This window comes from Podarcis tiliguerta, assembly GCF_965153285.1.
Source record: "Podarcis tiliguerta genome assembly, chromosome: 5".
Lineage (NCBI taxonomy): Eukaryota > Metazoa > Chordata > Lepidosauria > Squamata > Lacertidae > Podarcis > Podarcis tiliguerta.
The window spans coordinates 91,236,340-91,251,768 of record NC_139538.1 but is presented as its reverse complement, the minus strand read 5'-3'; the positions used below and the strand labels follow the sequence as shown (position 1 = coordinate 91,251,768).

General features: G+C 41.4%; 1 protein-coding gene and 1 long non-coding RNA gene across 2 annotated transcripts in view; both read right to left on the bottom strand.

Moving 5' to 3' along the window:
- Window positions 1-15,429, bottom strand: part of TSC22D1 (TSC22 domain family member 1) — a 68,706-nt gene that overhangs the window by 37,391 nt on the left and 15,886 nt on the right. The window lies entirely within an intron of this gene.
- On the bottom strand, window positions 5,280-7,922 carry LOC310677772. Its single transcript, XR_014511433.1, has 3 exons — window positions 7,550-7,922; window positions 6,434-7,313; window positions 5,280-6,068 (listed from the first exon to the last, which is right to left on the bottom strand). It is a non-coding gene; the product is annotated as an uncharacterized lncRNA (long non-coding RNA).

Sequence of the window (15,429 nt, the reverse complement as noted above, 5' to 3'; positions counted from 1 at the left end):
CATACCAGCACCTAAGTGTTTCACTATTCAGGCACACAATGAGCACCCTACCCTCCCTTCACAGATTCCAACCTGCAGTTCACAAATCAAACAGTGAAAAACAACATTCTCCAACGTAATTACTACATAGACCAGAGTAACATGCTTTCCAAAACTATGCCTGGAACAGAATCCCCAGATAAGTCCCCCTAAACTAGAAAGCCTGATATAAGGTTGGAATAGCTAAGGAAACAGAGGCTTGTTAAACAGAATTCAAAATGCAACCAAACAGCATGCAAGTATTTGAAATGAGTGAAAGCAAGCTAACAATACCTTTGAGATTTTAGGAAGCAAAACTATGGTTTCAGAAAAGCATTTACCAGTTAGAAATACTTTGCACGACCACATTCAAGGACAGCAATGACAGGAGTGTAAAAAACCTTTCAGATCCTACAGTTTCCCCTAATCTAGCACTATCTGAGCATCACACATTGATGCTTAGGTACACAGGCAGCAACCGCTTAAGGCGTGCCCAATATGAGGCCTTGGAAAGCTACTGCCAATCAGGCCTGGGCTTAGATAGCCAAGGAAATGACTAGTAGTAGCTACTCCAGAGCCTGCTAAAAAATTCCTGTTTAGACAAGCCTGTCCAAATGCTTAAAACAGTTAAGGTAATTTTAATCTGTTTTACTATTTTATCTTTCGTATGTTTTAAAGTTGGGTTGTAATTTTTTAAAAATTTTACTGTTATATCTTTTGTAAACCACTTTGAGGTTTTTACAATCAAGCTGTGAATAAATAAAAATAAACATAAAATAAAATATCCAGTGAAATCGTTATTGAATCCTGCTGAGCAAGATCCTTTAATGGAGTCAATAAGCTTTAAACCTGGACTATAATGCATGTAAACTATGATTTAGCTATGTCCACCCCATGAATATTAACACATGGAAACAAATTTTTCGTATTACAAGTAAACCGTATTACAGGCTCCTGCAGCCTGGACATACAACAAAATAACAAATCTCAGAATCTGTGTGTGTGTCCCCCTTCGTTTATAAACTAAGGGTTTATAAACTAAGAGTGATATACTGCTCACACAACTGAACTTGCCCTTTCTCACCCTGCATGCTCCCAAAAACTGTTCCATATTTTGAGGTTGCATGGGGAAAGGAGAGGGGGATTTCTGTTGCACAAGCAGAATGGCAGCACTGGATACAACCCCATGTCATATAATCTTTTAGATGAACTAATAATAAAAGTTCCTTGCAAAAAGTTAGTCAAGTAAATTTTAAGTTCTTCAAATTTATTCTTATTCGATAATTCGATATCTTTATTGTCATTGTCCCTTGCGGAACAATGAAATTGAAAAACTACATAAAACTACCTAAAAACTACCTAAAACATTCAAAAACCCCTTAAAAATTCTAAAACCCCATTTTAAAATACACTATACTACAGAGACCCCTTATGCTGCGTTTAGAACCAGAATTGCATTAGCGTAGAAACTGTTTTTCAGGCGGTGAGTCCTGGCCTTTATAACCCTATACCTTCTTCCAGAAGGCAGAAGCTGAAAGAGATCATTTCCGGGGTGCGTACTACCATGTGCTATCTCTGCCGCTTTCTTATGGCACCTGGCAGCATAGATTCAACCCCTTATACAAAGCCAAGAACCAACTTCCAAGTTTAAGCGCGCCAAATTGCAAATAAAGCCACACAGCTCTACAGGCCAACCAAAAAGCATGTTTTATCTGGCTTTAAATATTTATTAGCAGTAATCCAATTACTCCGGTAGTAATAACCTCTAGTCACCTTGCACAAGTGAGAGCTCATTAAGTATTTTCAAAATGCTGCTTGGAGTAATAAAATAATCTTCCACTCCCAAACAGTGGCAAGCATGAAACATTGCTTAGAACATTACATGCTTTGTCCAATACTTAATCTTATTTTGGACAATAATAAAAACCATGATGCCATTCGCTTTGGTGACTAAAAATGGGGTCCAGAAGAGACAGGTTTCTTTAATTCTTCAGCTGTTTGCCATCCTCGCTGTTCTTCCATACAAAGGTCCAAGCCCTCCAGGACTTCAGTTCTGCCTTTACTTATTTATTTCTGGTGGCATTTCCCCCCTAGTTCCAGGAAGAGCAAAACATTTAAGGAAACCTGCTCAGTCATTCTATCAATATTCTTCAAATTGGATTTAGCAGATTTGCTATTGACTCATTTTATCCCATCTTCTCCGTAACTTCTTCAGATGTTTAACTTCTACAGAGAACTCAAATAAAGTAAGTGATGGTGAAATGCTGATGTCTTTACATGCAATCAGAAATGCTCCAAAAAATTAATTAATTCTAGCCAGATGGTACACGTCCACTGAAGAGAGAATAGTGTCTTAATTAATACGCACCTCTTCAAGAATGCATATATTCTTGTTCTAAACAGGGGCTGTATAGAAAATGGCACCATGATACTTCATAAAACAATTTGTTTTGGACAAGCCTAGCTCTCTAACAGTAACTTAACATCTGAACAGCAGATTTTACATTGGAGATCACAATATTCCCTTGACGTATTTATTTACCACCAGAACAGACTGAGCAAGCTAAGCCATGACTGGGTACACTATTTGAAACAAGAAAATGATGTGTTATTCCAATGGATGTACTAGTAATGCAAAGTTACAAACTGAAACATCACATCAGAGATAAATCTGGGAGATAAAAGCTTGTGAAACTGGGAATCTCTGCAACTGATAGGAAGTTCAGAAATACTGTTGTTCTTGAAAACAGTGATCATCTCTTGCAGAGAAGAAGGCTTCAAATATTTATACTGTCATCGTTCAGAGGATGACCACAATTCCATGTTACTGAAATTTTATTTCACACAAAATTACCTCTCCTATTGATATACTTCAATCGCTGATCTCTAGCTGTAGTTTCAAAGCAGATTAGTGATCTAATCACACATTCCCTGAATATGATATACGCTTTGATTTACTTGAGGCTGAATTTTACTTCCATGCATACGTACAGTAGTGTACTTTCATGAAATGCCAAATTGAAATGCCTGTAAAAAGAGGAGCCACAAGTTCTAGAACGACTGCTAAGCATACAACTGAATAGTTTGCCTGTGTTTAAAAGGCATATCATTATGGCATCCATAATCGTGGATTCTTCTTGCTAAAGGCCTACTAAACTGGCAAAGCAGCATTGCACTCCTATAGAAGAGGGGTGTTTTGGGAGTGGGGGAAATGTACATCACAAATATAGCTGCAACAATACGTAAAGGGGCTACTCTGTCCTTAGTAAATCACGCGATTCTGTGGTTTTTGCAATACTGCTAATCAAGTATATGTTGGCTTACATTATTTTGTTCCACAAACAAAGCATCATTACCTACCTGCTTGGCTCAGCCAGACCGCCCAGATTTTGCTCTAGACATAATTAACTTTGGCCATGCCTCTTCATGGGCATACTAGTGAGCAATGTTAAGACTCAGTCACTCTGTATCTGTTGAAATATTAGCATTCATTTTAGATCACACAAAAAAACAAGGTTACAAAAAAACAGAACGAGGGGAAAGAAATCAGAAACAGAAAGGACTAAAGGCCTAGTCCAGATCAAGAAAACACATGAAATATTCCCACAAATTTGAGAGCCAGCATGTTGTAACATGGCAAAAAGGTTGCATGTAGGTAATCTGGGTTAAATACTTGTTCACCATAAAACCCACTGTGTGACCTATGAAAAGCTCTTCTCTCAGCCTAACCAAGGTCTACTGCAAAAATAAAGTGGGACAACCCCACGTATGTCACCATGAGATCTTTTCAGGAAGGCCAAGATATAGATCTAATAAATCAACTATTTACTTAATGTCCCTATTTGATTTTTGGCTCGAGAGTCTGTTAATTATAAAAAACATATTGATTTCTCTGGATCTCTGCTTCATATGCAAATTATTTTGAGTATATAAACCAGAGAAAAAGTAGTTCACTAGCATTTTATGTCTGCGCACCTTGTCTTTGGCAAAGTCTAGAAAGCATGCCAGGATAAATCTGCTACAGAAACACACAAAGAGCCTGGTGGTGCCTTAAAGACTAACCGATTTGTTGCAGCAAGACGTTTTCTAGACCAAAAAGCCACTTCCTCTGATGCATGTCTGATCCATAAAAGATCCTGCTACAACAGTTGCTCTTAAAACCTTAAGGAGCCACAAGATTCTTGTTACCAGGGCCATGCTAAATTTCTCAAAGTGCCTCCCCACCATAGCCCCATACCCAGCCTGCAGGAAAACAGACTCAAGAGGCTGAAACACCTTGCTACTACAGTGGTACCCCGCAAGACGAATGCCTCGCAAGACGGAAAACCCACTAGACGAAAGGGTTTTCCGTTTTTCGATGCGCTTCGCAGGACGAATTTCCCTATGGGCTTGCTTCGCAAGACGAAAATGTCTTGCGAGTCTTGAGATTTTTTTTCGCTCCCCACCCCCTTTTTCTAAGCCGCTAAGCCGCTAATAGCCTTTTAGCAGCTAATCCACTAATCCCTTAAGCCTTTAATAGCCGCTAAACCGCTAATAGCGCTGAGCCGCTAAGCCGCTAATAGGGTTGCTTCGCAAGACGAAAAAACCGCTAGACGAAGAGACTCGCAGAACGAATTAATTTTGTCTTGCGAGGCACCACTGTATTTCCAAATGACACATAAGCAGCGCAATGGCAGCTACTCATGGAGGTCCCTGTGCAATTAAGAGGGTAAGGGGGCCTAAGCAGTAAATGTGAGAATAGAAGACTTTCCATCATACACTGTTAGGGCGCTCAGGAATAAAGGGAAGGCTAGCCGAAAAGATCCTTCACAATCCCCATGTTCCTTTAGTCAGTTTTCTGATCAGTCTTTTAAGACGTCCTTCCAATACGCACATATACCACCATTCATTGAAAGCCTTTCAGAAACAGGAGCACATCTCTTTATTTTAGAAAAAACACACGGTGAAAAAGCATTGCTTAAGAATTAGTATACAGTGGAAAGTGAATTTATATAAAGTAAATTGTATATATGCAGCCTCTGCCAAATTAAAATTTCCCACCAGCCATTTACTGCTACTATGCGGGAAACAGGGTATCCATGATAACCCCTTTTGCATCTCCACTGGATGTACCGTATTTTTCGCTCTATAAGACGCACCAGACCACAAGACGCACCTAGTTTTTGCAGGAGAAAAACAAGAAAAAAAATATTCTGAATGTCAGAAGCCAGAACAGAAAGAGGGATCGCTGCGCAGCGAAAACAGCAATCCCTCTTGCTGTTCTGGCTTCTGGGATAGCTGTGCAGCCTGCATTCGCTCCATAAGACGCACACACATTTCCCCTTACTTTTTAGGAGGGAAAAAGTGAGTCTTATAGAGCAAAAAATGCGGTAATTGCTGTATACTTATGTAGGAAATGCCTCTGTACCTTGACTTCTGATTTTGTTTTTGTTTTTTCCTGCTCTGCATGCTTTTGGGGGGTAAGTGGGTTGTAGTTACCTGTTTTGGAACCCTAATAATAATAATATTAAATTCCCACCAGCGACACTAATCAAAATTAAACAACCGGTTCCGATATGCCTGCCACCAATGCCTGATCTAAAATTCAAAAACATTAAGTAAAGTTGGGGGAGGGGGACAATCACAGAACTCAAAAGGAAAACAGATATGTGGTGCTCATTGTCTAGAAGACTCAGCAAGCACACAATTCACTATAATCTGCAATTCAAGTTAGCTGTACAAGGTCACGTACTTCCTATGCATCCTTTGGAAAAAGCAGTATCAAGGGTCCCTTAAGTGGAAGGGTTATATGCTAGGATATTAAGCAGGGAAGTCTGTCAACTTTAGTTTTGTAGAGCTAGTTATTTGTTCATGCACGTCAGACGTTACTGTGGGATAACCAGCTTCATATAACCAACATGCTGAAGTCTAATTAATGCCAGAAGGGGTTAAGACCATAGAGTAAGCTGTCCTGCCAAGTTCAGCTCACCTTGGGAGGGACTAGGTAATCAAGCCTTTGTTCCCCTTCAGTCTACCGGATGAACTCAGCATGTGAGTAAGCTGGAGCTAACCTAAACTGGAAGGGACGCGGGTGGCGCTGTGGGTAAAAGCCTCAGCGCCTAGGGCTTGCCGATCGAAAGGTCGGCGGTTCGAATCCCCGCGGCGGGGTGCGCTCCCGTTGCTCGGTCCCAGCGCCTGCCAACCTAGCAGTTCGAAAGCACTCCCGGGTGCAAGTAGATAAATAGGGACCGCTTACTAGGGGAAAGGTAAACGGCGTTTCCGTGTGCGGCTCTGGCTCGCCAGAGCAGCTTCGTCACGCTGGTCACGTGACCCGGAAGTGTCTCCGGACAGCGAGGGCCCCTGGCCTCTTAAGTGAGATGGGCGCACAACCCTAGAGTCAGACACGACTGGCCCGCACGGGCAGGGGTACCTTTACCTTTACTGGAGCAACATGGCCCTCACAAGCCATTATTGTGTTCCTATATCAATAATTTCAGAACTTTACCACTTCCTAAGCCAAGTTTTACAACCTATGCAACTTTTCTCCCCGATGTATTGAAAAGCACATGAACCTTACCTTTGGAGAGTGTTGGTAAACCATTTTTAACTTATTAACATATTGGTTTTTCCTATGCTGAGGGAAGAGGGGACTATTTGGAACTCACTTGGAAAGACACATTTTAAAGGTCTAACAGCCTATTTTCCATGCTTTGCTTTGCTGCATATTTTAAACTTGCATCTTAGCATCCAGGAATTCTCCTTTTATACCTAAATATTTTCCTTGAACCAGCAGACACAACATAACTTTACCTTGTACGATGAATAAAGCCTGTAATGAACAGAGATCACCGGCCTATTTGAAGAGACAATTGTGGCTTCTCCTAGCCTTCCCTTGACCAAAGCATTTCACAAATTTACTTGGATCACAGTACAAAAGGTTACATTCGTTATTAAATATCCATCATGATTATTCTAGATGTTGCAGTTTCTTTTGAACTAAAATTTCCAGTATGGTTACAGTTGCTGAGTTTCTAATTTTACCAGTTTCAGTTACCTGATTTTTTAAATAAATAAAAATAAGCAGGCAGAAATCTGTAGTTTTTATCAGAAAGCAATATTTCTCTTCAGAATATGTGCACTAAAACACAAAATCCTCAGTTTGAAAATCCCAAAATACAAATAACAAAAAGAAAAAAAACATGGGGGGGGAGGAGCAAACTAGGATTTTTCTTTCTTCATGTTTTATATGAGCTTACAATGAACAGGAGTGGGAGTATTAGGACACTCAAAATAGTTCCCCAACCAAAAAGCTATTTCTATGTACAGTGGTGCCTCGCAAGACGAAATTAATTCGTTCTGCGAGTTTTTTCGTCTTGTGATTTTTTTTGTCTTGCAAAGCACCACTGTGTATTGACGGTTTCCCATAGGAATGCATTGGTGGTTTTAAAAAAGAAGGCGCAAGACGTTTCGTCTTGCGAAGCAACTCAGAAAACGGAAAACTCTTTCGTCTTGCGAGTTTTTCGTCTTCCGAGGCATTTGTCTTGCGAGGTACCACTGTATTGGAAAAGTCAGTCAATTGTTACAAGGTACCTAAAAGGGGCAATTGCCACTACCATTTCTTCTTACATGAAATAAAGTTAAATATTAGTTTTGCCATTGATTATTCCCCACCCCATAAGGCACACTGATGGGAGCGAATGCGCAGAGGGAATGAGAGCACTCCTCACGCTCCGAAAGGCAAGAGTTATCAATATCCACTCCCTCTTTCAATTCTAGCAGTGCCAGTGTTACATACTAAGTACTTTTTTCTTTTACTAACAAGTTCACCAGGTTTGATGTCACCGGTGCTGTTTTTCTGGGAAAAGGAGCTGCCGGAACTCACCATGAACGCCTCCCTCTTTCTTTTATAATGGCAATGGCACCCACCTGAGAGGTATCAATATACAGTGGTGCCTCGCAAGACGAAAAGAATCCGTTCCGCGAGTCTTTTCGTCTTGAGGTTTTTTCGTCTTGCGAAGCAAGCCCATTAGCGGATTAGCGCTATTAGCGCTATTAGCAGTTTAAGGGCTGTTAACGGCTTTTTAAGGTTTAAGGGATTAGCGGATTAGCTGCTAAAAGGCTATTAGCAGCTTAGCGCTTCAGAAAAAGGGGTTGGGGAGCGAAAAAAAATCAAAAATCGCAAGACATTTTCGTCTTGCGAAGCAAGCCCATAGGGAAATTCGTCTTGCGAAGCGCCTCTGAAAACGGAAAACCCTTTCGTCTTGCGGGTTTTCCGTCTTGCGAGGCATTCGTCTTGCGGGGCGCCACTGTACTGGCCCTGCGCTTCGAAGTCTAAAAGACATCTGAAGGCAGCCCTGTTTAGGGAAGTTTTTAATGACTGATGTTTTAATGTGCCATATTTTTCCATGTATTAGACGAGGTTTTTTGACTCAAAAATCATTTCAAAAAACAGGGGTCGTCCAATACACGGAGTGTTTCCTGCCCACAGCTGCATGGAGGGGAGAAGCTCAACAACTTTGGGCCATCTCCCCTCATTTTCTTAAAATTGAGTCGCTAAAAATAAGGGGGGGGGTCTTATACATGGGGGCGTCTTATAGACGGGAAAATACAGTATTTTTAATCTCTTGTTGGAAGCCGCCCAGAGTGGCTGGGGAAACCCAGCCAGATGGGCTGGGTATAAATAATAAATTTATTATTATTATTATTATTATTATTAGCCATCTGCAAAGGGGAAGGTGCACCATAATCCATGAACTTCTCTGTTCAATTTTTTCAAATCTCTACTATACTGTTGAAGTATCGCAATATTCCCACTGGGGTTTTTTCCAGACACTTGCCTGCCATTAAGTTCCAGATTAAATAATCGACACGGTTATAGTTTGCTTTCTGTTAACAACATGAAGCCAGTGTTTGTTCTCAAACTTAAGCACAGTTTGATACACACACACCTGTAAGGATGTACGGCTGTGTTCCGCTTTGCATTCAAGTTATGGAATGCATCCTTCATGGCAGTCTCTAAAGTCAGGGGAAAGTGTTGTCTGTTGCCTCTGAAGAAGTTTCATTTCTCCACTCATTTCTCCAGTCAGAAGTTAAGAGAGTTTAGCAAATTAGAAGAAACAACTACAAAAGAAAAATGCAGTAGAAACATAAATCCATTTTTATGTGTATGTCGTGGTTTTGGCTCTCACATTATCCCAGAAACAAAAGATAAAGTCAAGTAGATGTAAAACTCAAACATGCTATATTTACAGAATACATTAAGATCTATATAACCGAAGCAGCGCACACCGTGGTGGAAAACAAGGTTAAAAAGAAGTGACACCAGCCAAGGAAATCAGCCTCAATGCAATAAGAATGCAGGCAAATGGGAGAAATGTTTTATTTTATATCAACCTATTTTATATAAAATACCCGCCTGGTACACCCACCTTCAAAACAAAACAAATTATTCCCTTTCAGTAGGACAGTCGTTTGCTGACTTTTTTTCTGGTTCGTTGCTGTACACCCTGGTATCAAACATGTCTGAACACACAAAAGCTGCCTGAACTGACCATAAATAATCATGCGTTGCAGAATATACAGAATGGAACAACTGCCTCATGTAGCGTTTCAAAAATGAGATTGGCATATTAGGATTTTTTGTTTCTTTTGTAAGTACTGAGAGACTTTGATCCATTGTTTCTGTCGCCATAATTGCAAAGTGCAGAGACACCACAAGAATCATCCTTCAAGGAACCTCAACTCAACCTAGTCATTAGAATACCAAATGAGCTGGAAAATCCTTCGCTAGCAAACCAACAACGGGGGGAAAACACACCAAGGTGTGGGTCACTGAGACAGGAATAACCAGCTAAACAAATATAAGATGGGGGACACCAGGCTTGTCAAGAAATCTAGGAGTCTTAGCAGACCACAAGCTTAACATGAGTCAACAGAGTGATGAAGCAGCAAATAAAGCTACCGTATTTTTTGCTCTATAAGACTCACTTTTCCCCTCCTAAAAAGTAAAGGGAAATGTGTGTGCGTCTTATGGAGCGCATGCAGGCTGCGCAGCTATCCCAGAAGCCAGAACAGCAAGAGGGATTGCTGCTTTCGCTGCGCAGCGATCCCTCTTGCTGTTCTGGCTTCCGAGATCCAGAATAATTTTTTCTTGTTTTCCTCCTCCAAAAACTAGGGGCGTCTTGTGGTCTGATGCGTCTTATAGAGCGAAAAATACGGTAACTGCAATTCTATGCAGTATAGTGAACTGAACTGGACCCTGAGATCACCCGAGACCCGTTTTTGTGTGCCACCTCTGCAAGAGGAGGAGCTGATTCTGCAGAAAACAGAATCAGGATTCAAAATGGAATCCTTAACGGATTGGAGAACTGGGCCTAAGCCAAAAAATGAATTTTAATAGGGACAAATGTAAGGTTCTGCACTTAGGCAGGAAGAACCAGATGCACAAATTTAAGATGGGAGACACTTCACTTTATACATGTGAAAAGCATCTAGGGGTCTTAGTGTACCACAATCTTAACATGAGCCAACAGCGTGATGCAGAAGCAAAAAAGCTAATGCTATTCTAGGCTGCATCAATGGAAGTATAGTGTCCAGATCAAGGGAAGTAATAGTACCACTCAATTCTGCCTTAGTCAGACCACACCTGGATATCTGTCTCCAGTTCTGGGCACCACAATTTAAGGAGTATATTGAGATGCTGGAATGTGTGCTGAAGAGGGCAACCAAGAATATCAACGGTCTGGAAACCAAGCCTTATGAGGAATAATTGAAGGAGTTGGGTTTATGTTTAGCCTGGAAAAGAGGAGCCTGAGAGGAGATACGATAGCCTTCTTCCAATATCCAAAGGGCTATCACAAGGAAGATGGAACAGGCTTAATTTTTCCTGCTCAGGAGGGTAGGACTCAAACTAATGGTTTCAAGTTGCAAGAAAGGAGATTTTGACTAAACATATATCACTGAAACCAAGTATGCTTCCTTTTACCACCAACACAGAACACAGGTGGGAAGAAGCAAGGCATGTTGAAGATTAATTGGTTCTTGAGTATGGTTTTTTTAATAGATGTATGGTTTTGTTGTTGTTTCACAAGAAACTAAATCTTCTGGAGCATATATGTTTAAGAGGCAAACTCCAGAAGGTGTGGCAAGTGGCTTTTACACCAAGACCAAGATCTGGAGATTCTTAAATACATGCACTTCCCAATTTTCTACATGCATCACTTCCAACACTATGACAAAGACTGGTCCCAATTCCAGCTTTTAATAATAATAATAATAATTTTTTATTTATACCCCACCCTCCCCAGCCAAGGCTGGGCTCAGAGCGGCTTACAAGCAATAATAAAAACAAGATGAATGATTACAACTTAAAAACAAAAGTAAAATACAACATTAAAATAATGGAACATTAAAATATTAAAATGTAGCCTCATCGCAGGAGGAGAAGGAAAAGAAAAAAGAAAGAGAGGGAGGGAGGGAATCAAATTGCCTCCAAGCTAAAGGCCAGGCGGAACAACTGTGTCTTACAGGCCCTGCGGAAAGAAATCAGATCCTGCAGGGCCCTGGTCTCATGAGGCAGAGCGTTCCACCAGGCCGGAGCCAGAGTTGAAAAGGCCCTGGCTCTGGTTGAAGCCAATCTGACTTCCTTAGGGCCTGGGACCACTAGGGTGTTGTTCTTTATGGACCTTGAGGCTCTCCGTGGCGCATACCAGGAGAGGCGGTCCCGTAGGTACGAGGGTCCTAGGCCGTGAAGGGCTTTAAAGGTCAAAAGCAGCACCTTAAATCTGACCCTGTACTCCACCGGGAGCCAGTGCAGCTGGAAAAGCACTGGGTGAATATGCTCCCATGGCAGGGACCCTGTGAGGAGCCTCGCTGCAGCATTCTGCACCCACTGGAGTTTCTGGGACAGCTTCAAGGGCAGCCCTGCGTAGAGCGAATTACAGTAGTCAAGCCTGGAGATGACCGTCGCATGGATCACTGTGGCCAGGTCGGGGAGAGTAGTAGGCAATAGAGAAGGCTGCTACTGAAAATAATTACTCCTAATTGCTGTGCAACTGAAGCTCCCTGGACAACTCCTGAGATGCACAGGCCATCATGTCATCACTAAAGGTGGAGCTGGGATTACATAATTTACTTTCCTAAATTTCCTGTGTTGCAGCCCTGTGATCCCTGGATGAAAGGCAGTATAGAAATTTAATAAAATACAACTTATAAAATACAATAAAATCAACTTAGCCAGTGCCCCCCCCATACCACTGCTGCATTTCCATAGGAGAAAAGACAACAAACTAAGAGACTGGATATCAATAACCCTCCAGTTGTGAAGCGCACAGTGATTATTTCTTTCCACCCCCCTGCTCCACATTGTGAAAACAACAGCTACAAAACATTGGGGCAACTTGATGCATATTAAAATCCGTAACTGCATAATTTATAATATAACACCGGGGGGGGGGGGGGGGACGGACACACACTAAACCAGGAAAGCAGTCATTTCCCCCTCCAAACTTTGATTTGCTACATTCAACTCCTAATGTTTGACAGCAAGCAAAACAAAAACCAGTTTGCCAACTTCACACACACACACACACACACACACACACAATGAACATATGCTGTTCCACATTTTAAGCTGACCTAAGTCATCATTCTTTTTTTCTCATTTCCTCTCATGGTCCACTCAACAACTCTCAGGTAACCTACCTGTCACGGCTGTTGTAAGTATATAGGAAGTGGTACAAAATGCATGAAAAGGCACCAAATTTTGCTTTCTTTAACCAAAGTGACAGGGACAGGGTTTGTTCTCTGCCTGCCCTCCCAAAATAGCAGAATGCAAAATGCTTACAGATTTATTTTTTTCACAAATGCTATATTTTTTTCACGGAGTGGAGGATTCTTTAACAACCCTCTACACTTACTGTGCAGTGAAATCTGCAGAAAATGAGAGTATCTGATCTGAAATCAAGATTACAAAGAGACAGAAGCCACTGGCCAGAAATGAAATGCAAAGGAGGGGGAAACTGCAGCTTTTTAGGACTCCAGGGATTCCTGGTGTCCATACACCTCGCCCATCAATCACAGCTCTGACTCTACCTATTTATCTAAAAGGCAGGAAGAGCAAGGCTGGCTTAGCCCACAGAAACTGCTTAAAAAGCTAAAACTTGCCTGCCGCTTTGCTATCATGAAGCTGAGGCTCCAATACTTTGGCCACCTCATGAGAAGAGAAGACTCCCTGGAAAAGACCCTGATGTTGGGAAAAATGGAGGGCACAAGGAGAAGGGGACGACAGAGGATGAGATGGTTGGACGTGTTCTCGAAGCTACAAACATGAGTTTGACCAAACTGCGGGAGGCAGTGGAAGACAGGAGTGCCTGGCGTGCTCTGGTCCATGGGGTCACGAAGAGTTGGACACGACTAAACAGCAACAAATCTGGATGGGGGGGTCTTGTGTGAGGGAAACTGTATTCTATTTTGCAGCCTGCTGTTTAGTGTGGATTCGGCATGTTGAAAGTCCGCTTTGGGGCCTAATCTGGCCTGCCAGTCGGTTTAATCCGGTCCCTGTGGCAGTTTATTTCCTGGGGTAAAAGCCCCCCCCCAAAAGCTCAACAACTTAAATCCTTTAAAAAAAAAAAGTTGGCCCTCACACATGTTCACTTCATCAGATCGGGCCCTCTTTGAAAAAAAAGTTTGGGCACCCCTTACTTGAGAAGTAAGAGGCTCCTGGAAATAGAATGACATGACCTAAGGTTTGGATGGCTTGGATATTTGTAGTTTGACAAAGTTAAATTTAACGTGGACTTTAAAAGTTACTTTATTAGAAGTGCCATATTAAGAATCCAGAATAAATATAAACTTAAAGGTAAATGATTAGGTCCAGTTGTGACCGACTCTGGGGTTGCGGCGCTCATCTCACTTTATTGGCCGAGGGAGCCGGCGTACAGCTTCCGGGTCATGTGGCCAGCATGACTAAGCCGCTTCTGGCGAACCAGAGCAGCGCACGGAAACGCCGTTTACCTTCCCGCTGGAGCTTACCTATTTATCTACTTGCACTTTGATGTGCTTTCGAATTGCTAGGTTGGCTGGAGCAGGGACCGAGCAACGGGAGCTCACCCTGTCACGAGGATTCGAACCGCCAACCTTCTGATCGGAAAGTCCTAGGCTCTGTGGTTTAACCCACAGCGCCACCCGTGTCCGTAAATATAAACTTGGGTTGTACCAAAATACACCTTTATGGATTTCATCACGAGAAGTCTTCTACAGAAAAGAGATGAGAAGCAAAGAGAAATGGACAAAATACCAAGAATTATTAGAACTGCATCAAGGAGAATATAAAATTAAAACAAGGGAATAACAAATAGTGGAAGGTTATAATCTGAAGTGGTTTTCTTATATGCAATCAGCAGAGAGGTTTAAATTGGATAACAAGACTTTTGGTACAGAGGATGTAAAGACGGACTTTGAAATTCAACTGTGTACTGATTATGAACATGTTACTGTGAACACATATAAACTTTTGTTGGAATTTGAAACAGAAGAAGTTAATGTATGTTTAAATGGGTAAAAAAAAATCGTGCAAAACCACAACTGGGTACAGCCCGTAGTGTTCTACTACTGATGACATACTGGGCAGATCAGTATTTTTCAATTTCTGTCAACTGTTAATTTAGCTAATGTGCTGGAATATTTTTTTAAAGGAGCTCAAAGTTCAAGACAGAAACCTCTGCATGAATGAAGATCTCATGTATACTATGACATCTCTCTAAAGCATAACTAAATGAAGTCATTTATCTCTATTGCAGGAAGAAGCTTCCCCCATTCAGAGCTTAGCTATTGTTGGATCACAGGCCGCTCAAATCTCCCAAAACTTCACCAGCAGTAAAATTTACAAGTTTAAGACTGATCTGTTTTTATTTTAAAGAAAGTCATACTTGCTGCTTGTAAACTTTAACATGTAGCAGTAACTCCTTTCTCGTGAACACAAACAGGATGTTCGAGCTACAAATCTATTATTGATGCCTTTCTACGAATAAAGAGATCCAGTTTGCTTACATAGTCCACACATTTTGTTATATGCGACCATTTCAAGGCTGTTGATATTTACAATGTAATTGTTACTACTTTGCCAGCAGACCCCCCCCCCCCAGATTCCTTTAGTTTACTTTAAATAAACTGATAATAACCCAATTCCCATTTTGTGGTTAATTTTAAGGAATATTTTCCAAATGGCGAAGCAGAAACAGTAAAGATTCTAGCATTATGATCACCAAAATGTCAACAGAAATTTGGGGAACAATAGCAAGAAAAGTATGGTTAACACCTTCCTGAAATGCAGATCTGTGTAGTGTGTGTGAGCCTGCTGGGCCTCAAGACCCAATGGTAGAAAGAAAGATGTTAAATTATTTTTGTATGCCACCACTGCTGCCCGTATTTTGT